Here is a 23,105-nt window from a genome sequence, read left to right on the forward strand (position 1 = left end):
AATAATAATAATAATAATAATAATAATAATAATAATAATAATAACAATAATAATAATAATAATAATAATAATAATAATAATAATAATAATGTTCTGGACCGTCGTCAAAATGTGCGGACCGCGTAGGAAACGGGTCCTGGCCGGGTAATGACTACGTATGCAGTCCGGCCGCGATTCAGTAACGCCAAGGCACCCAAGACGACACCACGCCGGATCTCCTGAAGGATTTGATCCACATTATAAAAGCTTAAGGAAAAGATGGCAAAGATTTAGGGACCCAACTGAAAGGTGGAATACCTGGACCCAGCACGGGAAGTACGAAATCGATTGCTGGAAAGAAAGATTCAAAATGGGAGGCACATTGCCGTAATCTCTCAGAAAACGAGTCAGATCGCGAATTAGGACTGATTATATTTAAAACGTTAATAATTTAATTATAAATTTCAGTATAATACCGTAGCGAAGCACGGGTATCTTGCTAGTAATAAAATAATTTCATGCACCTACACATTTATTGTGAGCCAGTACTTGTTATTTTTGCCTTTATAACAACCTACGAAGAGGTTCCTTCCTTTCCCGGCAGAAGTCACTAAGTCAAAAAATATTAGATTTCTTTTAAATCTGGTACTTCAAATTTGCAAAAATAGTGAAATTATGGAAGTAAGTTGAAGTAATAGTGGCAACAATACCAAAAAACATGTTAATACTAACTAATAATGCAAAACTGATTTTAGTAGTTGTTTGAAACATTAAAACAGCTATAACTCAGAAGTAAGATTTCTGACTTAGTGAATTCTGCCTGAACGACGACGAACTGTACCTTTAAAATTTTCCCCTCAAACATTGAAATGTCCTTCCTGATACGTCTATCGCCTTAACAAATTTCTTCATCAACCCCACTTTCATATGCGGGGTGAGAAAAATGAGTTTGCTGACATCAACAAGTAGCAAGTTTGCAACACATTTTTGTCCTAGTACTACACTTTCTCTTGATGACCACTCTCTAATTTCACAATGATTACACTTATGTCGGCGCATGGCTGTGAGTTTGCATCCGGGAGATAGTGGGTTCGAATCCCACTGTCGGCAGGCCTGAAGATGGTTTTCCGTGGTTTCCTATTTTCACACCAGGAACATATTGGGGCTGTACCTTAAGTAAGACCACGGCCGCTTCCTTCCAACTCCTGGGCCTTTCCTATCCCCTTTCCTATCCCATCGTCACCTTAAGACCTATCTGTGTCGGTGCGACGTAAAACCACTAGCAATAAAACCCGCTTATGTCAACTAATCCACTGACAGAGAAAACAACAACATTTTATGAATCCTGGCTGCATTCCTGTTAGCATACCTATCACTTTTAGATCTGCACATATCTGCCACCCGTGTTCTGTATAGTTCAAAGCCTTAGTAATTGTTTCCATACTATCATATGTTTCTTGCACATTGATGGAATAGGCAACTGGTGGGGGGGGGGGGCTAACATTCCTTTAGAGTAATAAAACCACGAGGTATAATAAGAAATTTGCCCAGGCAGGGAGACAATAGCAGCTTCCGCTCCCGAAGAAAGTAACCGTTCCACTATAAGGTACGATGCAAATATCTCAACAATGTTAGGTGATAAGAATAAACTAATATTATTTTCGTGATCATCGTGTCGGAAAACATTGTAGTTGATACATCTTTTGTATAAAAGCAATTCACTGTTGTACAGTAATATTTATCCATGTAACAAGCATGTAACCTAATATTTTGTGTAGTATTAGCGACTAGTGACTATTCATTTTTCTACCCAATAAAATAAAAATATGATTATATATATATATCTATTTCCATGTGCAGAACATCATGCGAAAATTACATTGCTAGAAAGGACTTGTCACTGGACAATACCGACCTATCATTGCACGTGTATCACACTAAATTTACAAGTTGTAAGTAATGTCTCATATCCACCGCAAAAAGTCAAGACGATCTTTCCACGAGCTAAAACTTGATAAGCAGAACCTAGACTCTCCGTCAAACGGGAAATTGTTTCCGTTGCGGTCGGTTTTTGTCAAGTAAAATTATTTTGACATGGTAATAGGCATGAAGCATGATTTTATCTCGGTAATTTCCGACAAATGAGTAGTGTTACGAAAATTTGTGCAGGGAATACTTAGGACTGAGGAGGCGAGGTACTGGACAAGGCGGTGGTATGTTCCGAACTGTCAGCTGACAGATGGCATGCAATTACACTATTGGACAAATAAGATTAAAATGATAAATATATGAACATAAAGTTGGAGTTCAAGAGGGAAAATTGGGGTAAATATTCGTTTAGGCCTATAGGAAGAGAAATTTTGAGCTGGGATAGTTTATCTAGGGAGATGTTCGATAAATTTACAAAATCTTTGAAAAGGTTTCGCTGGGCTGAGTGACTCAGACTGTTGAGGCGCTGACCTTCTGACCCCAACTTGGTAGGTTCGATCCTGGCTCAGTCCGGTGGTATTTGAAGGTGCTCAAATACGTCAGCCTCGTGTTGGTATATTTATTGGCACGTAAAAGAACTCCTTCGGAACTAAATTCCGGCATCTCGGCACCTTCGGAAACCTTAAAAGCGTAGTTATTGGGACGTAAAGCAAATAACATTATTATTAGTTATGGTTCAGGAAAATACTAGGTAAACAATTGGTGGAGAATATGACACCTACACGACAGCCCTAAATGCAGATCAGTGGTAAATGAATGAAATTGTAAACACTAGGGATGGGCGCGACTGAAGCCTGGAATCGAGAGCGTCGACTCCATCGACTCCGAACACTGGTCTCGGATCGCACGAAGCCTCTCGACTCCAAGTAACCCTGATGCGCATTGCGGGGCCGCACGGTCGCTTCGCATGAAGCCTGACGACTCCAAGCGAATTTGACTCTCATTTCGGGGCCGCTTGTGTGTCGAGGCGCGGAAAATATCATACAAGTTGCTGCTCATTTGCCCATTGGGTTTTTTAAGAGTATTGTGGAGTGAAGTACGGTATCGTTCGCGAAGACGACGAGCGTAATGGTGTAGTTGAAATAAAACTAAACGTATCAAGTCAGAAAGTACCGTCATAGCAGACCACGGACATTTAATTTCACGTCTTTATTTGTCGTGATCAGGAAATTGATAAACAGATATCGATGGTAAATCATTATGAATTCCACATGAACGATGAAAACAAATCTAATATGGGTAAATCCGCTAACGTAATTCGAACATAAATTAAGGCATCTAAAGCCTCCGTGGCTCAGGTGGCAGTGCGTTGGCCTCTCACCGCTGGATTCCGTGGTTCAAATCCCGGTCACTCCACGTGAAATTCGTTTTTCTCCGAGTACTCTGGTTTTCCCTGTCATCTTTCATTCTAGCAATACTCTCCAATATTTCATTTCATCCGTCAGTCATTCGTTATTGCCCCAGAGGAGTGCAGCAGGCCTCGGCAGCTGGTACAATTCCTATCCTCGCCGCAGAATGGAGGCTTCATTCATTCCATTCCTGACCCGGTCAGTGACTGGAAAACGGGTTGTAGGTTTTCGTTATAATTCAATGACCACGTGAAGTCTTGTTGCAATATTATTATTATTACTATACACAAAAGCTCTTTTTCGCGACAGCCCTGGTAGGCCTTGGCCTACCAAGTGACCCCTGCCCAGCTCGAAGGCCAGTAGATTACGAGGTGACTTGTGTTCAGCACGACGAATCCTCTCGACCGTTATTCTTGGCTTTCTAGATCCGGTCTCTACCTCACCGTACTCTCGAAACCTGAGATACAGGTAAAAAACCCTGACCTGGCCGGAATCGATCCCAGGGCCTCCCTAGACTGCGGAGGTGGCTGTTATGACGCACAATGCTTGGTAAAATATTTCTTGTAAAATCATACTCTAAGCACTCGCTTCTTTTTTTCTGTTTTATGCCCCAGGCTAGGGATATTAATCATTTACAATTAAAAATCTAACCCGGCCGAGAATCGAACCCGAGGCCGCAGGGTGACAGGCGGACGCTTTGCCCCCTACACCACGGAGCTGAAGTGATTAAAGATAATATTGGCGATTATGTAAACGTATACTGTCAGATTATTATTACCACTACTATTATCGTCATCTTTATCATCATCGTCACCAAAATAGACCTACAACATTAACACCAACGATGATAAAATCCCGAAACAATATTTAATGTTTGCTGGCTAATAATCATCTTGTATTCATCGTATCACAAGTTACCAAGAGACGAACGTGGAACTATAATTCCAAGTAGTTCCGGCAATACTTGTTAGATAGCGTTAGTGCATCAGTGGAGTCGACACTGGAGTCGAGAGTGTCGGTTCCAGAGGTAGCAGTCTCGACTCTTCGCGACTCCGTTCGCAGCCCATCCCTAGTAAACACAGTGAAATTTTCCGCAGGTGGAATAATGCGACAAAAGGGCAGTCGCTTGGTTATGCAGTTGTGAGTAGCCTCTGTAGGCCAAAACGCTTCGCATTTGACGCAGTAGGAAATCTTATCAGATTGAGAGGTCGATAAGTCAGATGCGCTACGACTGGGTCTGTTAGTAGACACATATTTCAGTCACACAATTTAAGGAAATCTTGAACATGTCGTACTCCAGATACATTCGCCAATATATCCACGAGACAATAAAGAAGCATTTTAAGTCATCCTTCAGAATATGACAGGGAGGTAAAAAAGGCATTGGTTGTGTTGTTAATTGCATTTGCTGATGTTTATCGTAATTGGCAACTAAAAGGGGGGTCAAGGAAGACTCGACTTATGAGCGTGAGTTGGTGACAGTGGGCCGTAGCTAGGCTCCTCACCCTCATCTTTCCTATCCGACCCAGACGGTATTAGGTCTGTGAGGATTTCACGTCCATCGTCCCTTCCACTCATTTGCCCGATGATCTCATTCTTCAAAGGGTCAGGACGCGTCCATTTTCACTTCTGATAAGAGTTAGGGCCCTTTCACACGATCCACTGCTTGCCACGCCACTCCACTCCACTCCACCAGAGGTGTGGTAAAAGGCCGGTAGCGTTCACACGAGACACTTCATGTGGCGCAACCTCCGTCCACTCTCGTCAACAGCAGGCTGCTGTCGACCGGCCTGAAGTGTCTTCCACACTGGGCGACCGGAAGCTCACTCATCACTGAATCAGATTAGCTCGTTCAGACAGTCAACATATAAATTAGCTACAAGTTCGAAGATTTCGTTTCAAAATGTCGGTTCCATTCATAGATACTGAAAAGTTAATAATAGAAATACAAAATCGGCCTTGTCAGTGGGATTACCGAACGACAGACTATTCAAATAAAATAAAAGGCTTCAAATGTGGAATGAAGTTTCCCATGAAGTGATTCCACTTTCTGCCGAACTGGACAACTCCAAAGAGAGAGAAGTTGATATCTACAGTAATAGGCTATATGTGTTATATGTTACCAATTTTCGATATTACAATAACATGGGTCATTGAAAAAGAATTAATCAAGGCTTTTTAGCAGTCTTCATTTCAAAAGAACTGCTTCCAATTAAATTACATAATAACATTTTCTTATTCGGACCGAACACGATAGCCGCAGTCGCTTATGTGCCGCTATTATCCAGTATTCGGGAGATAGTGGGCTCGAACCCAACTGTCGGCAGCCCTGAAGATGGTTTTCCGTGGTTTTCCATTTTCAAACCAGGCAAATGCTGGGGCTGTACCTTAATTAAGGCCACGGCCGCTTCCTTCCCACTCCTAGCCCTTTCCTGTCCCATCGTCGCCATAAGACCTATCTGTGTCGGTGCAACATACAGCAACTTGTAAAAAAAAAAAAACGATCTTATTCGTGAGAACTACCAGTCTTATTTACAGAAGGTAGGTGTTGGTAGCAAGGCCATACTCGTAGCTCACTAAATCAGTCGTTCAAACAGTCAACATTGTGTGCGTCACAAGTTTGAAGTTTTTGTTTCAAAATATCGGCGGAATACATTTTCTCATGTTGATGTCCTGACGCTGTAAACTTGCTTCAAGGATTGACAACAATTCAAACAAATTCCCACTCATGCGAAAGTAATTAAGGAACATTTTTAGATCATTGATATGTTCATCTAGAAGAACGATGTGAGTTCCTCGTTCTAGCCGATATGAATTCAATGGATGGACCCAATGAACCTTAGTACTGTTCTTGCACCTCAACCTTCTTTTCGGAAGAATAAAAATCCCAAGGATAATATGCGCGTCCATGGACCAGATTCAAACCGAGACGCAAATATGAGGTGGGGACGAGAAGTTGCCGGTAAGTTGACGGAAGTGGACGGCAAGTGTCTGAGAAGTGGAGTGGAGTGACGTGACGTGGCGTGGAAAGCAAGTGGACCGTGTGAAAGAGGGGATGGTTGCGCAGTTGTACTTCCTCATAAAATAATTATCACCACAACGACGTGAGAGCCGTAGAGTACTAATCGATGTCTGTCTCTTAAGAAACCTCTGGAATGTCCAATATCACCTTCCACCTTCTTCGATTTACATTCATTTCAAAATGACGTTATATATTGATGTACCATAAACCACTCAGACATCAACACATGAATTAAGTACGATACCTCAAAAGAGTTTGAAATTTCAGCAGCCAATAATATATAAATTATAATGTACGCGGACTTATTGTGTACGCCTGATGCATAAAAGCGGTTTACGCAGCGGATGGTAGTGGTGGTAGTGGTGGTGATTATTGTTTTAAGAGGAAGCACAACTAGGTGCGAACTAGCATGGCGGAGTAGGATCTTCCTCAGTCATCAATCCAGAACCAAAAGCAAGTGTATAGTTTTACATGGCTGTTGATATTGCGACCATAGCTATGCGGTCCCCAGATTTACATGGAATCTTAATCACAGTGACGTGTTTTTTCCTTCTATTAAAAAATTCCGCACGTATCGGTCGGAATTCGAAGCACGGGTACTGTAGTGAGAAACCAGTGACAATGTCACTCGGCTATCATGCCGTCTTATTCCACACAACAGACAGTGAAGTGAACAGCTGGGCAATAGTGGTAATCAGACACTAATATACTAATTCATCCTATCATTCTCGCGCATTAAATGTTTGGACTTGTTATAATGAGTCTTATGGCCTGTTTACACGCGGACAGTAATTTACTACTATGGGCTTTACGTCGCACCGACACAGAAAGGTCTTATGGCGACGGGACAGTAATTTAGTGGTAACTACATTTTTAACTTAATTTTAAGTGACTTGCAGCGTGTGAACTGTGACTTTAGTGGTAAGTGGTAAGTAAACGATTAAGTAACAATTTAGTCAAGTGGAATAGAATCCAGTCTATTTTTTCCTTTCAAGTAGACTTCTCACCAGCTGCGCGCGCACCCATCGGAGTACTGGGGGAGCACTGTACTTGCAACTTACCACGTGCGAACAGGCGCAATTTAGTCAAGTTCATAAGTTGTGGGTAAAGCAACGGAGCAGATCATCGTTGTGAGTTCCTTTTTTCTTTTGATCGTTCATTCCAATTGCCGAGAACAATGGCCACATGGACAGGAGCTTTTAAGTCACTGCAGAATTGAAACAATACTAATTACTGTGATAGGTTTTTGATGTGTATTCACTGAAATTTAAAAGCAATAAACCTTTGATAATAGTCGTTTTGCTAAACAATTGCTTATATAATATTGTAACCAATATGTATTTGTATCTTTCCTTACCTGTATGAAATCATTCAGAGCAGTATATATATATATATATATATATATATATATATATATAGCTTCATATACTTCCGGAATCATATACTGGCTTTGGAAACTCCCGCCGCGAGCATATACAGCACGATATGCAGTTTCAGCTTTGCTGATAGTGCACTACGCATGATGGTATCCGTCTTTTGTATCATTGGTTCAGCTTTATGCAGTAACTCATTAAATGTTACTTCTGACATTCGCAAGGATAACATATATTCCTGTCGATCCTCCTCGACTAATTCTTTAAAGAGAATTGTACTTGCCCCGAGATTGTTCCTTCTGGTAATCCATTTTCGCTCCCATTCTCTTTTTCTCCTAACTTCGGTCACCTCATCCTCAACTTCCTCTAAAATGTCATCTAACACGCAGCGAATAACGTCATTAACAAGTTTTACACATTGTTGATGGCCGTCCATCATATCTCTGATCTAGTTGACGACACAGGAACGACTGAATCACGTGGCTTAAGTGACAAACCGCCATGTGCCACTGTACTAAACACTGTCTTACGTTTAAACAAGCCTACGTGAGTTAAGTAGTAACTTACCACATACTACTGTACTAAACACTGTCTACGTGTAAACCAGCCATTATAGCCAGGGCTGCATAGGACAGTTTGCGTGTTAGCTCAAGGCCACTCCTCCAGTGGTGAGAGCGGTGGAATCCCCCAGGAATACCTGTCGCTAGGTTGGGTGGAGAAACAGGGACGATCAGATAGATACGCACTTGAAGATCAAAGTGCCTACTGTAACTTAGTCCAGTTTGTGATTCGCTTGTATATCGCACTTAGTGTAATTTGATACCTTTGTAAACATTTCTGCCTTCACATTGCATATGAGCACGATAAATTACCGTAATTAAGAAAGGGAACACATTTAAGTAGACTTTCTTTTGAATTTTTAATCTATTTTTCCTCAGAGTAAGGAAAATGTGAACTCTTCGAACGATGACAAAAATACAGGCTCGGAGTGAATTGACCTGTGTGGTATGGGTCACGTGGCAGTGAGCTTGCATTCTGGATATGGTGGGATCGAACTCCATCTCCAGCAGCCGTGAAGATGGTTCACCGCGGTCTCTCAGACAATTGTTGGGATTGTACTTCAATTGAGGTCACGGTCAGTTTTTTCCCGGTTCAGACCCTTCCCTGTTCCATCGAGGCTGAGAACCTCTGTGCGTTAGTATGAAGTTAAACAGATAATTTCTACAGCAATAACTCATAGCCTTTTATGTCCGACTGCTTGGCTGAATGGTCAGCGTACTGGCCTTCAGTTTGAGGGTCCCTGGTTCGATTCCCGGCCGGGTCAGGGATTTTAACCTTCATTGGTTAATTACACTGGCCCGGGGACTGGGTGTTTGTGCTGTCCCCAACATCCCTGCAACTCACACCCCACACATAACACTATATTCCACCACAATAACATGCAGTTACCTACACATGGCAGATGCCGCTCACCCTCATCGGAGGGTCTGCCTTACAAGGGCTGCACTCGGCTAGAAATTGCAATACGAAATTATAATTATAGCCTTTTATACAAATAAAACCTGTTCCAGACTCAAAAATATGTTGGCTGCATGCAATACAGACAAGACTACACCAAAATCTATCTACGCAAGTTTTCATTTCGTCCCTGAATGGGACAGTGGGCCTCCTAGACGTTAACGCCGTATCTCAAGTCAGGAGATTTGTGATGGTGAAAGAGATGCTCGGAGAAGGTGAGTGGGTTGGCGGTCGTGGGCTGTACTAGGAACTGTCGTGACATTCGCCTTGGTGCAGGAGAGTGGAAAACTACGGAAAACCATTCTCAGGACAACCCACGGTGGAGGACCAGCCCCTCTCCAGCTCCCAAATACAAAAGTGCAGAGCCGTGGTAGAGCCGTGCTCTGCTCGGTTAGTTGGTCGGACTGCAGTGCTGTCGGACCACGGACCAGACGCGGCCACTTGCAGGCCAAAACCTACCCTACCTATCCTACAGCACACTAATACTAAATGTTTTCATTCCTCCTTACTCTGAGTTTGGGAAGTGTCATTTAACACATTTTGATCGTAGATGCTTCTTTGTAGGTGTTTCCATGGTAGAGATATTATTCGGGTGAGATGGAATTTTGCACGTTTTGTTCTCAATTAAATGCCTTTCAATCAGTAAGGTGATACTGCAATTTTGTTGCTCGTTACAACATAAACCAAGTGTAATGCCGAGTTTGAAGTGTTCCCATTACAGAGAGCGATATTAGCACGTGGAAACCATTCAATATTTTTGTGTTATGTGGATTAAAGTTTCTGCGTAGTAGACATCGTCTCCATTGATTCGCATTATAATGACTGATTTGATGAGTCAATCTGAATCTGATGATTATTAATAGGGAGGTCATATTAATTAATTGTTCCATGATATGGTGCCCAAGAAATAAAATTTTAGGCCACAATGTGCTTTTTCTCATTGGAGCTCCGGACTTCGTTTTGCCGGTTATACGTCCACACATAACCTACATATAATTAGCAAAAATATATAAAGCAATTATCATAATATGTGTTTATGGCTTCAGTATAAACATTTACGATAGTTTAATCACTAATACTTTGTTGCCAGAACAGCAGGATTTTATATCTAGGCTGTTCCCGATTCCTGTCCCAACGTTTGTCACCGTGTAGATCGCTAGCCTAACACGACTGTGGAGTAAATGCCATCACTTTGCGACATTTATCACCTTCGGAAATACATTACATCCATGAGGTCTTATAGGAATCTTCTATAGTCACAGGTGGTATGAATTTCCGTTTCCTGTGTTAAATCGACAAATGTTAAATGCTCCCAGCATCCACCTGTGGGGTACATTTTAGAGGAGAGATCTGGTAATTAATCCGGGTCTTCGCCACAGTGAAAGTTAGAATGAGCTGTAGTCTCCAAACTTAAGCTCACTAATAGATCGCCACCGTAAACTGGGGCTTTTACCAACCCGCATATAATAAAAACATAAGTACATAAAAGCTGTAATGGAAATAATGTGGAAAACAGAACAAGAATATTTAGTATGAAACCTCAGTGCAGTGGAGGGTACAATTCGCCGAATGCCTTAAAGAACTCGTGTACCCTCGTCTCTGCCACAGGACCGGAAAATGACCGACTTCGTATAATGAGAGTTTAGAGTCGTCAAGAAACGCGTTTCTCCGCCCACTAATATACCAGTGACATTGTCCACCGCCTTCAAATCGGCGACAACCGGTTCATATTAAGCTCATACCTCCGAGAAGGACGGTGCCGTATAGGCGACCTGTGCGTCCATGAAAATGGGGCCCTACACATGAAGAATTCTAATAATTATGAAAACGACACACACACACATACACAAAACCCCGAGCCATCAGAATTAACCAATGAATTTTAAAATCCCCGACTGGGCCGGGAATCGAATCCACGACCCCCTGGACCAAGGGCCAGCACACTAACTATTTAGCCGTGGAACCGGGAAACAGAGCATTAACCGTCTGCGAGAGAGACAGACAAAGGAGCCGAACAGAGCAATAACTAATAACAAAAGCAAAAAGCAAAGTTACCTCCGTACAGGCATTGAAGGCTCTTAGAATGGTGGAAGGTAAAGGCTTCCACTACCCGTAACCTCGGCACATGGTGTGGTAGAGTGGTTAGCTCTACGCCCCGCCGCCTTTGCCCCCAGGAATTAACCTGGTAGGGCCTACTCATTTTTGGTGTAGACTGACTGAAGCTCAAAGCCATGTGCATCTCCGGAAGTGGAAATCTCGTTTCTTAAAAATAACTAATAGAGATAATGAATAAAAAATAGACACAGCTGACCTAACAATATGCTGTTCCAAACATACCGCGCCTAGATGTCTGCGCTACAAGCGTTGAATACCGGTGTTAATGATGATCAGCAGACACGGAAATTTTCCCATATATGGTATGTACATAAGCTAGACAAAAGTATCGTTCATGCAGAAATTCTAACGGACTCAGCTTCACGAATAATGTGTTTTATTGCAAGAATAATTTTAGCACCTCATAAGCCCTGTATGCCGTTCCTCTTTAAACGGAGGCAATTCTCCCTAAATTTAGCCTTATCTGTCGCAATGAATAAGTCACAAGGACACATTTTTTAGAAATATAGGGTAAATCTCTCCACTCCCGTGTTTAGTCGTGGAAAACTGTACGTAGCTTTCCCAAGAAAACACAGATATATAGACGTCAAAGTAATTTTTTGCTATTTGCTTTACGTTGCACAGACGCAGATATGTTTTACGGCGACGATGGGATAGGGAAGGCCTAGGAATTGTAAGGAAGCGGCCGTGGCCTTAATTAAGGTACAGACCCGGCATTTGTCTGGTGTGAAAATGGGAAACCACGGAAAACCATCTTCAGGGCTGCCGATAGTGGGGCTCGAACCCACTATCTCCCGATTACTGGATACTGGCCGCACTTAAGCGACTGCAGCTATCGAGCTCAGTACGTCAAGGTGAACCTCCATCTACAACTACACACGATATATTTTGTAAGAGAGTACTATAATAACTGTTCTCATTCCATTCAAATACTATATAAGTTATGTAATAAGGAAAGTTCAACTTTTATTCATAAGATCTATCAACAGTCTATTTAAAAGGTTCAAATTATTCCTTAGTAATTACACTGTCGATTTTGTGCAAGTTTTACTAATAAGATACATGATACCAAAGTACGAGAGAAGTATTTATCTATAAAACGATGGTAAAGTTTTCAAGAAAATTGTTCAGCTCAGAGAGTTCTTAAAACATTCCTGCCCAATGAAAATCAAACCCCAAGGCACAACAGGCACGAAGGGTCATGGCCTACCAAGCGACCACTACTCAGCCCGAGGCCAGCGGATTACGAGGCGTCATGTGGTCAGTACGACGAATTCTCTCGGCCGTTATTCTTGGCTTTCGCTATCGGGGCCGCCATCCCACCATCAGAGAGCTCCTCAATTATAATCACGTAGGCTGTGTGGGCCTCCAACCAGCCCTTTGATCCAGGTAGAACTCCCTGTCCTGGCCAGAAGTCGAACACGGGGCCTCCGCGTAAGAGGAAAGCACGCTACCCCTACACCACGGTGCTGGCATTCCCGCCCCATGCTTTAGATTATTTGCGCCCTCCTTGGTTAATTTTCGATTCCCCTTATTTTTGTTTAAAAATGATCCTGTTAATATCTCGAATCATAAATCTAGAACATATTCCATTCATCTCCAGCGATGCATGGATATTGTGATTTAAATTTTGAAGTAAGCTACAAACAAAACATTTGAAAATGTGTTCAGAGATGTGTATAATAAGTAATTTATTTCAACTGTTGCGACAGTTTCCAATTATACATAGGTGACTTATTTTTCAGAAATACAGTGCCAGGTTTCTGCCCTCTAAATGGTTAATTATGATCACGGCCGCTCCTCTCAAACCTCCCATGGCCGTTACTTTCCGAATCCCAGCACATCCCTACATCGTTGAAAAATCTTCGATGAGTTAGTGCGACGTTAAACCAGTAGTTAAAGACAAAAGTACTTGCCAATTGCGAAAACTTTCGACAATTTTCGCGAGAGAGACTACTCGAGTTCTTACAAATGAAATACGTATTAGAACTTGGTGATCGCTTAGACATAACCATCAATGCCGAACGTCAGAATAAAGGTTTATATTAACAACTGGCGGAGACGAGTACCAAGCGGAGTGACAGTGCATGTTCACGTGCTGCTGCTATGGAGCCGAGTTCTGTCTTCCGGAGACGAGTGGGTTCGAAACTCAATGTCGGCTGTCCTGAGAATAATTTTCCGTTGTTTTCCATTTTCACTTCGAGGCAAATGCCGAGACAGTTCCTGTTCATAGCCCACAGAAGATTTCTTCCACCATCTTGCCCTTTTCATTATCTGCATAGCGGAAAACCTATGAACCGAGCGAGTTAAGGGGCGCGCAACTGTAAGCTTGCATTCGGGAGACAGTGGGTTAGAACCCTATAGTCGGCAACCTTGAAGATGATTTTGCGTGGTTTCCCATTTTCACACTAGCAAATGCTACGGCTGTACCTGAATTAAGACCACGGCTGCTTCCTTCCCACTCCTGGCCCCTGCCTATCCCATCGTCGCCATAAGACCTATCTGTGTCGGTGCCACGTAAAGCAAACAGTAACAAATAAAATTAAAAAACTGGAGCAGCCATAAGATAATAATAATAATAATAATAATAATAATAATAATAATAATAATAATAATAATAATAATAATAATAATAATAATAATACACAGAGACAGTGCGCAAACGCAAAGCTCGCTTCTACGGTCACCTATGACGGGTGGACGACTCTCGCTGGACAAAACGCATTTTTAACTATTTTGACTCAAAATAAATAATAAAAATCCCTGATATGTTAACGTCAAGAAATGGGCCTATGACCAGATGACGCACACAAACAAGACCTCTTAAGAACAAGCATCGTGACTTTTGGGACTTTCCGCGGTGAAAACGGACAACTGATGCAAAGTGGTCGGATAAACACCGTGTTCGACACAGTGAGCTAATGAAAGCCTACAGGACCAATAAAAAATTTAATAAACGCCAGAATGTATGACTGAACTTATCGTGGTCCTTAGATGGCCGATTAGCGAATAACAAATAAATAAATAAATAAATAAATAAATAAATAAATAAATAAATAAATAAATAAATAAATAATGATAATAATATATCCACCTATTGCAAGTATAAACCACCTCGTAAGTTGTGAACCGAGGAAGAAAAGCTGAACGATATTTTTAAAATGTGTTCTTTATAATGAACACCAAGTTTGAAATTGAGTGGAAATATGAAGTATAACGCAATTTACACCTGTGCAATACATACAATTCCTGTTAAGGAAATGTGAATATTCCCCTGTTCACTTGTTAGTTTCTGCTGTATGTTTTTTTCAGTCCCTTGCGTTTTCTGCGTTGCGTCGCGGGCCCACGTGTGTGCTAGGCGCAGCGGTGAACCGTGGGCGCAGCAGGAAGACTTTAGCGCCGACTGTTATCGTGATGATTCGAGAATGTGGCAACAGCGTGGCTCCGTGAGCACGGCTCGGCGTGGCGTGCGAATATTGATCGTGCGTGTAGTCGGTAAGCGTGCGGCACGGCTAGACACACCTAGACGTAATTCCAACTGAGTTCCGGGCAATTCACTGCGCATCGCCACGCCCAATGTCACTCACAGAGATCGGAATACATATTGTGTCCCGAATACTCCACGACATAGCTTCGCTCTGTACAAGGTACCGTTTGACACACAAGTCAAGGGTGTTAGGAGGGGAGTGTAAGTTTTTTTTTTTTTTTTTTTTTTTTTTTTTTTTTTTTACTAGACAAAGACTGATGAGAGTAACAAACGTTTTCATACCCGCACCATAAGACATGGTGCACACAGAATTCTATATTTACCGAGCTCGATAGCTGCAGTTGCTTAAGTGCGGCCAGTATCCAGTATTCGGGAGATAGTGGGTTCGAACCCCACTGTCGGCAGCCCTGAAGATGGTTTCCAATGGTTTTCTATTTTCGCTTCCTTCCCACTCCTATCCCTTTCCTGTCCCATCGTCGCCATAAGACCTACCTGTGTCGGTACGACGTAAAGTAACTTGTAAAAAAAATCCACTATATTTCACCACATATTGATCAACAATTAATTTCATATGAAGATATCGACGGTTTAAAGTTTGCGTTGGACGAATCGACATAACATGCAGCGAAGAGTTATGATATCAGTTTAGGTATATATTTTACCAGAGCTTATCCGTAAGTTACCTGCTAATGAAATTCTAAAGCAAGAAATGTGATATTCGAGTCAAGGCGTTCCAATACCAGTCATGAGAAACATCTTATGCCAGAGTTCCTTGGTATGTTTTGTACGGTTAAAACAGTCTCAAGTAATATAAATAGTGTCTCGAAATATGTGTTTACAATTTGACTACAGTTTTTATTTAACCCGTATTCTGAAGCAGTGATGATGTTTGCATAGACACTTTTGATGCAATATAGTCGCTAAGCGTCACATATAATGATAGTTCTCATGAGAGCCTAATTTTACAGTCCACCTCTTTGGCTGAATTTTCAGCGTAGTAGCCTTCCGTTCTGAGGGTCTTGGGTTCAATTTCTGATTGCATTAAATGTTTTAACCGCATTTGGTTAACTTCTCTGACACGGGGACTGAGCGCTTGCATTGATACCTGCACACTCCTATTCATACACACACTCCACACCTACTATCACAGAAATTTTACAATATAGTTTACGTCGCACCGACACGGATAGGTCTTTTGGTGACTATAGGACAGGTAAGGGCTACGAGTGGGAAGGAATTGATCCTGGCATTGATAAAGGTACAACAAGGTATATGTCACTGGTGCGAATGTAGGAAACCACAGAAAACCATCTTCAGTACTGCTGAGAGTGAGTTTCGAACCCACTATATCCCGAACACAAGCTTACAGCTACGTGACCCAAACCACGCAGCCACTCGCTGTGTCCAGATAAAATCTTGATTGCTTTATGAATGATCTGAAGTTCATTTCAAGACCTGATTAGCGCCATTGAATACCTTCTAGCCTCTACTTGGATAACCGAGGTTAAAACCCCGGTAGATCCCACGCTGAAACTTTCACCCGAAAACTCGAGTAGTGGTTAGAAAACCATTCGGCCCCAACGCATTCACAAAACGCAAAATGAGCCAGTTGGCTGCGCGAACATAAAAATAGCTGGGTTAAACTAATAATCAAGAATTTCATTCGAATAGAAAGAATTCTTGACCACTGTATGATCTATTTCAGTAATTACTTCTTCATTTTGTTTCAGCTGTCTAGTGTTACACTGAAACCTGCCTTAAACCTGGATGACGTCATCGACTCTAGACTCTATACACTTTATAGACGGTCTCGTCATTTTTAGTTCCATGTGTCATGATTTCTCCTGTACCTCCCCTCTCCAAATGGCCTATATTTCCTTTCATTGCCACCTTCAAGGTTACGCCTTCGCCCTGTCTGGTCTATATAAGCATCTCTCTTTGTCTATTATTTCGAGGCGTTCTTTGGCTGGTGGAGAAAGGGCAACATATTTGTGTTACGCTGATCTAAATTTTCACACCTGAATGCGACTTACTCTTCGACCATGAGGTTTTGTGAACTTCGCATGACTATGTTCTCGAGTGGTTGTGATGATGATGATGATGACGACGATGATGATGATGATGCTTGTTGTTTAAAGGGGCCTAACATCGAGGTCATCGGCCCCTAATGGTACGAAATGAGACGAAATGTATGACAAATTAAAAGTCAAAAATCCTCCACTGACCAGAATTCAAAGCGTGAGGACGAAGAATGAATGGATGGATATGAATTTAAAACGATCAGTGGCACCGACCCGCAGTGCATCACTTGCAGAGAAGCTATCACAAAACAATAGTATTACTAACCAAAGGACTGCTTCTACAGCACGATGCTGAATCAGTTATGCTTGTAGTCGAAACGGGCCTAAAATCCAGGTCATCGGCCCCTCATAATGGTACTTATCGCTAGGAAAGTAGAACCATGTTATTTGTCATTTGGTGGTACTATTCAAAAGTAGCGTAGACTCGCGGTTTTCTACACATTATGGTACAATTCACAGGTAGTTGATGCTCACATGTAACACAGACCTATGGTGTTTCGCACATTGCGGCGATATTTACAAGCAACGCAAACCTATAATGGCAACGCAAACCTATGGCGTTCCTCACATAAGTTGACTAACCACAGGGACCCGAACTATCCCGTCGTATTCCTCACATAGTGGGAACTAAGCATAGGCAAGGCAGAACCATGGTGTCGCTCATCCCATGGTGTCGCTCACATAGGCGTACGAATCACAGGTACTGTAAGACCCTCATCCCGATTCACACACTGTCGCTACTAATCACAAACCTACTGTATTCCCAACATAGTGGTACTACGCGCAAATAAATGCGACCCATGGTGTTCCCTGTGTGATGATACTAATTACAAGTAGTCTCATGGTTCTAATTTGATCATCCCTTGGACGCCCCTTTTGGTCGCCTCTTACGACAGGCAGGGGATACCGCGGGTGTATTCTACATGTGCGTCCCCCACCCGCAGGGGGTAGTGTGGTCCGGGAGAGGTATTTTACTTCCCTCAAGTCCGCCGGTAAACCGGTTATGACCCCTCACCTCTACCCCTGCTGCGCCAGCGTAGTAGGTTCATGGTCGAGTGGTTGTACTTGATTATGTATCCATAAGGGATCAGCTGGATGTATAATTCCTTTGCATGGAACGCTGTTTAAAGTTATGTGACAGTGAACTTTCTGTGCGTTAATACTCTCGAAAACTTCTGGTACTTCAAATAAGTTTACATTCTTCTACTGCGTAATGGTCTTACCTTGAACTAGTTTACATTTATCCCGTTGGACTATATGCATCTGTATTACATTCAGTGCTTTCTGGAACTTGATACTGAAATAGCGGACTACTTTCTAGTCAGGTCAATTCTTATAGTATGCCCGGACATTGTAATTTAAAAATACTGAATTTAATTCATTCTCACCGGGCGAGTTGGCCGTGCGCGTAGTGGCGCGCGGCTGTGAGCTTGCATCCGGGAGATAGTAGGTTCGAATCCCACTATCGGCAGCCCTGAAAATGGTTTTCCGTTGTTTCCCATTTTCACACCAGGCAAATGCTGGGGCTGTGTGGCCGCTTCCTTCCAACTCCTAGGCCTTTCCTATCCCATCGTCGCCATAAGACCTATCTGTGTCGGTGCGACGTAAAACCCCTAGCAAAAAAAAAAATAATTCATTTTCCTATTCTATTGTTTTTATATCTTCCCTAATCGCTCTTATTTATCTTTGTACAGTTGGTTGGAAAACATCTGTTCTGCTTAAAGAATAATTGTAAATGTTATTCAGTTGAAATCCAAATTGTCCCTGTCATCGAGCTTTGCAATATTTTCTTTGTGGTTTGTTGTGAAAAGTGTGCTAATATTTTGATATTTTGGTGCTGTACTATTCTTAACGTTTTGTGTCTTGTGTTTCAAAACATCTACTTTTATTCATCCGAATTTGCCAATTCGTGTTCATCCCCTAGTGCCCTGGTATTTTGCTGACTGCTTGTGCATTGCTATTTAAATCTTCCACCTTTATACCATTCACGGTTTACCTCTCGTTGCCCAGCACTTGAATATCTCCCTCCCACGATCCCGTTCGTAAATAAATATTATAATAATCATAATAAAAACCTACCCCCCCACATCTCTTACGCATCCCCCAAAATACACGGTGACCCAAAAGTCCGTTAACATTTAACGAGGCAATACTTCACGGAATATTGGAGGTAGAGTGGTAGTAATTAACACACCTGATTGGCATGACATGGCGTTTTATTTACACCAAAATAAAGTACAGTAAACTTCACTAACAGTGCCGCTATTGCAGACGCATCTGAAGCCCTCTCTCACGGCAGCTGCTTTTTATAGCGTACACGGGTCTCATGTGGCATCACTGTCTTGTTGCTGTCCAGCGCCATCTGTTAGCCTTTTCGTGCACTCGTTCTTGGTGTCAATAAAACCCCATGTCATGCCAATCATGTGTGAAAATTATTACCTCTCTACCTCCAATCTTCCGTGAAGTATTGTTTCGTCAAATATCAAAGAACTTTTTGGTCATCCTGTATATCACCAACTAGTGTTTAAATCACTGTGTGGTAACAATTCAAATCAAACTTTAATTATTCTTATTAGCTCCATGTATCTTGAAGAGTACTGAAAATGAAAACCTACAACCTGTTTTCCGGTCATTGACCGGGTCAGGAATGGAATGAATGAAGCCGATATAGGCTATTAGTACGATGGGGTCGCCACTCCCAAAGTGATTTAGTAATGACTGATAGATGCTATGAAGTGAGAATGGAGAGTGTTGCTGGAATGAAAGATGACAAGGAAAACCGGAGTACCCGGAGAAAAACCTGTCCCGACTCCGCTTTGTCCAGCACAAATCTCACATGGAGTGACCGAGATTTGAACCACGGTATCCAGCGGTGAGAGGCCGACGCGCTGCCGTCTGAGCCACGGAGGCTTCCTTGAAGAGTACTATAGAAATTAATATGTGTCAACTATAGTTATATTCACGTTCATCTAAGTATTATACCTTATTTCACCAGATTTACGAACTGTGAAGCATGCACGTAGCATCGATTGTATAATGATATAATTAAACATCTATAACATACATTAAGAAATAGCAGGTAGATGTAATGTAAGTTATGAAATTTAAAAATTGCACATCAATAAAACAATTCTTTTTCTTGTTCGTGGCTTGACTTCGCACCAATTCAAATTTGGCGACCATGGGATAGAAAAGAACTAGGATTCAAAAGAAAGTGCTCGTGTTCTTAATTAAGTTTCTGACCAAGCATTTGCGTGATAATACAATGGGAAAGTAAGGAATACCTTATTCAGGGCTGCCTTCAACGGGATTCAAGCCCCACCATACCATCATGCAAGTTAACAGCTGCAAGGTCCGAACCTCGCTCGGCTGTTTAATAATTTCTTAGATTAGGAAACTATTTATAAAGTACCATATATTACTCGCCATGCTGGCAATAGGTGTATGACACGTCATAGGTATGTAGATCCTTATTCTAGTGGCGAGTAAACATAATATTTGTGTACGACGAGAGAAAGGTACTTCAGTATTCTGCAGTGTGCACACAGAAAATCGTCTGCAAGTAAAACTTCGAGCAGTATTGTGTGATGTTGTTTGAGAATCGTATGGCAGTGAAGCGTACATGAAACAACAAACATAGAGCATATTTGTACATGTGGACATATTGTTGTATTACACGCGAACGGTTCATTGCTAGTGTGTAGAATATAATGTACAGTATAACTCATTTTTATTTCATTTATGTTCATTTTACTATTAGACTGCGTAATTAATATGAATGCACAGCGCCAACATGATCTCAAGTGCAGGTGAGCATTATGCAAAAAATAAATAAAAAATAAAAATTTGACGAGATGGAGACTGCTAGAGAGTGCATCTGATCTCATGATTAAGTGGTCAGCGTTCTTGGATTTTGGCCGCGAGTTATCGGATTCAGTTCCCGAAAGCATTTGAGATCATAACAGTGCATGGTTATTTGTTTGTAATTCGAGGGCTGACATACTGTGATTCACGTAGAGTACACCGTTTCCACCCCACGGCTGAGCCCAGGGTACCCGCAGCAGAGGATCTGTTCTTCAAGCGCTGCACCACACGAAATTATTATTATTATTATTATTATTATTATTATTATTATTATTATTATTATTATTATTATTATTATATCACAGTATTTTTGGCATAATATTGTGAATAGTGATCTTAGTTGTCGTAGGTGCTGATTTTAAAACAGAAATACTGTAAGTTTTTGCCTATCGGGCTCAGTTTTCCTGTAATCTACCGACATCTATCTATCTATCTATCTATCTATCTATCTATCTATCTATCTATCTATCTATCTATCTATCTATCTATCTGTCTAAATCTTTGAATACCCTGCATATTGGTTAATCTGCCAGGGCTTAATTTAATTATTCTGCATTTTTAATTGTTTAAAGAATAGGAGTATATGCAAGGATTCCCTTACATGACTCTCAGTTCAGAAATTTACAACCAGAAAATGTTGGATTGGCAACACTGCCAATGATTCATGCTTGAACAGGTAGAATCGCGTTGTGCTTGTTTATACAGTTGCATCTTAGCATTTAGAGTTCTGACAGCGAGCAAAGTTACCTTTTATTTGCCTGATAGTTGTTATAGGCCCGTGAAGGTTTGTGTTCTGTGCTAATTAACACATGGGTGACGGGCCCCGAGAAATCTCGTAGTACGCTCGCCAGCGGTAGGTGACGGGCCCCGATAAATCTCGGTTTTTATTCACGACATTGTTTTCGGTCTTCCTGTGACATCTCTTGACCATATCTTGGACTATTTCGGACGTGCACATTGAGCAGAATAAATCGTAGATGTATATCTGCCACTTTTCTTTTATTCACGGCCTCTTTTATTCTTTGATTTAGTTTTGAAACGTCGACTTTATTTCTGCTGCTTCAGTCAATGACAAGATGGAGCGCCCGCGGAATACGGTGTTAGCTGACGACGATATTGTAGAAGAATTATATGCCGATGATCATTCAAATGGAAATAGTCTAATGAATTAGTGAAAACTGAATGTGAGAGTGATAGCGGAAGTAATATTCAAGCCTCTACAGGCCGTAATTTACCTAGTGTACTTATTTATTCAAATGATTCTGTCGACGGCAACGATGTAAACATTAATGATGTTTTAGGAATTGACGCTGAATATGGTTTTGTAAAGGCAGATCCACTATCACTATTACTAGGGACTTTAAAGATAAAATATTGACTGGTTTAATATTTATTAACACCTTTATAACCAAGTGCACCCTAATATGGTTAGTAGAAAAATATCCAGTCCACAGGGTATGTGACAAGCTCAAGCATCCGGTCAGAAATGTGTTAAGAAGAAGCAATGCCTCGTATCTGTGCAAAGAGCGCAAATTCTTTTTGTTACATCTATGGAGCGTTAACTCTGAAGTCGCAAAAATAAAACCTTACTCATCTTGTAAAACCGTGCTACGAACTTCATTTCGGGTGTAAGGTTGGTGAACAGCGCAAGAAATGGGTCCCCACATATGCTGTTTGACGTGTTTTACACCCCTGATAGGCTGGTTAATTGAATCGCGTCGTATGTTACTTACTATTATCATGAATTGGAGGAAACTAATAGATAACAAAGAAGACTGTTACTCCTGTATCACTAACATAGCTAGAAACACCTCTAAAACAAAGAAAAGTGTGCACTATTCTAATTTAACATCTTCTATAATGCCTGTACGTCACAGTAATGAATTGCGGGTACCAGTGACTCTTGCGAATGTGACAGTGAGTGGAGATGAAAACAGTGACTAACTCGAAGAAGACAGAGAAGGAGATTTTCATGCCGACCCAACATTTGGACCCTGTGAATCAATTGAGCCACACGTTGTGTATCAAGAGGAGCTCAGCCATTTTGTTCATGATTTAAATTTGTCGAAGAAACAGGCTGAGATTTTTTTATCGCGATTAAATGAATGGAACCATATTTCTCATGGTACGGAAGCGAGTGACTTTCGTGACCGCCATGCTGCTTTTTCTGAATATTTCTCCAAAGGAAGCTGACATGTATTTTTTAATGACATCGACTCCATTGAGGAGAATGTAGGCCATGGTTTCAGTGTAAATGAGTTTTGCTTGTTCATTGATTCTAGCAAAGTTACTCTCAAAGCAGTGCTTCTCTACAATGGGAACAAAATT

Source organism: Anabrus simplex, chromosome 1, assembly GCF_040414725.1.
Source record: "Anabrus simplex isolate iqAnaSimp1 chromosome 1, ASM4041472v1, whole genome shotgun sequence".
Taxonomy (NCBI): Eukaryota; Metazoa; Arthropoda; class Insecta; order Orthoptera; family Tettigoniidae; genus Anabrus; species Anabrus simplex.